Below are 2,385 nucleotides of genomic sequence, written 5' to 3'. Positions count from 1 at the left end.
GCTCACTACACAGTGTGTAGCAGGTTTTCAGTATGAGCACCCTCTGGTGGTCACTCCTGCTACTGCAGTTGAGAAAGAGGAAAAAAAAAAAAAAAAGAGAAAACACATTTACTTACCTATGCCATTGTTTTACTTAGGCAGGAAAAAAAAAAAGGGAAGAAGGTTGTATTAACACGATGGGGTATGTATATATATATATATATATATATATATATATATATATACATATAGGTATGTGTATATATATATATTTATATATGCGTGTGTTTAAAAAAAAAAAAAAAAAAAAAAGGGAAAGAAATGCCCTGCATATTTTTCAGGTCATGTTCAGTCGCCTCAAGTACTCATTCACTACGTCAGTTCATTTTCAAACCTCCGTAGTTTACGCATCATACGCATATTTGTTCGTCAATCTCGTCCACATCTCAAGTCGTGTATAGCCGTTCCTTGTCTGTTTTATGTTTTCTCCATTTCTCTCCAGGAACGTTACTTCTTTTCAGGTCTACCATCGTTTCTCAGTGACCCAATATCATATCCAACAGGTAGTATAGGGAACGTTTCAGTACTAGTTCACCTTCTCTTTTTGTCGTCTAAAAAATCTCACGGTTTTATTTAGATACTCTCCTCATTCCCGCTATTTGCTTCTTCCGTGCTGTGGGTAAGTCAGCTCAGTTGTCGGTGGCGGTAATCATTGATCACGAGGTGACGTTGTCCACGATGGCATGCGCATGCACACCACATCATTCGGTGGTAGGGTTGTCACTGGTGTCCAGTCCCGGGTCCCGTGCCTGTGCCTCATTCTCACGTACTGTATCTACAGGATCATGTCTCATGCCTCTGACATCATGGAGGCCTCGGTCAACGAAAATACCGCCAGGTTGTCCGAAGCAGGTAGCATCCCGTCACTACGGAGTTGGACCGTGCCAAGGTTGATGGCAGAGCTGTCCAAGAGGGGTATCCCGTTTACAGCATCGGCCAGAAAAGCGGAATTATACCGCCTACTCATGTCTTCTGCGAGCCCTCAACGTCAGGAGGAAGTCTCGATGGCCACAGTCCAGACCTCGCTCGCTCAGATTCACCTCATGCTAAATAATCTTACGTCATCTGTCACGGACATCCAATCCAGACTGGACACAGTCGAGTCCCGGGGTGCCGTTCTCACTTCTCCGGGTCCAGAGCTGGCCATCCCGTCCACACATCCGCTGCGGGGTGTTCCGGTACGACAGTCTCTGTTCCTAATATCACCCCCGCTCATTTCATACCAGCCAACATCAGGAAAGATATTCTGGAAGGCAGGGACGTCTGCAGTGTCCCAGGGGGTCAGTAGTGTATGCTGGGCTTTGTAGTGCAGATTGACCACTAACCTGGGATCCACTGTCGTCTTCAATTGGGGCAAATACTGGAACAGGCAGGTATTTAACAGTTCGTGACGCCAGTGTCAATTAAACGGTGACACGCCGTGTATGGTATTGTAGAAGAATGAAGCAAGCATAAGATAGCCAACAAAAACTGGAACTTTTACTGAATATCAGTGAATACAGCTGGTTCTTGGGAGTACAGAATGGCCGGTCTTAGCAAGGCGTTATACAGAGTGTTGATTACAGGAGATGCAGTACAGGCGGCTTGCACACTATTCCTGACTGGTCCTGCTACATGTGACTTTCTCTCCAAGGTCTAATGCCCTTTATCTGGCGTACCCTTGAAGCTGTCCTTATCTAGTACCTCCTCCGTTATCTTGAGTACCTCTTGCTTTATCTGATCGGCCTCTGTGGTATTCTGTGTCTTCAGGCTGTTTAGCTAGGCCCTTCTGACTTCTATGCATACGGACTCAGGAGGGAAACCCTCTCTGCACTGAGTCTGGAAACTTCTAAACTTCCTGAGCTAGGCCCTAGCCTATTTATACTGAACTGGGGGCTCCCTCTGCTGGCTGTGATAAGGATTGCCGGTAACCGGCCTGACTGGCTTAAAGGGAACTACACACTCAAATCTAGCAGTGTCGGGTAGCCTACCCGTATGCTGCACACCCCCAGACTTTAACGTGAGTAAGGCCTCGTACTCACACATATGCCTGAACCAACATAAGCTGATGCATAAGTTAAACATGGCATTATAAATATGATAAACAACTATTTCACACAAAAATATAACATTTGCAACAAAGGACGCAAGAAAAAGGGGCGTCTTCTTTCTTCTTAGGCACGGCCGCTGACCTGGCACAGCGGACTTAAGGTGAACCAGGTTAGTCTATTTTTCTTGACTGAAGTATAATAAGGAACTACACAGGGTTTCCCCGTGGGTGTAGAACAGGCAAGGGCTCACGTGGAGGAGTCCATTCTTGCGCACAAACATCAAGCAGGCTATTTCCGATAGTAACTGTTCGGGAGG

Source organism: Bufo gargarizans, unplaced genomic scaffold (assembly GCF_014858855.1).
Source record: "Bufo gargarizans isolate SCDJY-AF-19 unplaced genomic scaffold, ASM1485885v1 fragScaff_scaffold_96_pilon:::fragment_2:::debris, whole genome shotgun sequence".
Taxonomy (NCBI): domain Eukaryota; kingdom Metazoa; phylum Chordata; class Amphibia; order Anura; family Bufonidae; genus Bufo; species Bufo gargarizans.
This window is presented reverse-complemented; position numbering follows the sequence as displayed.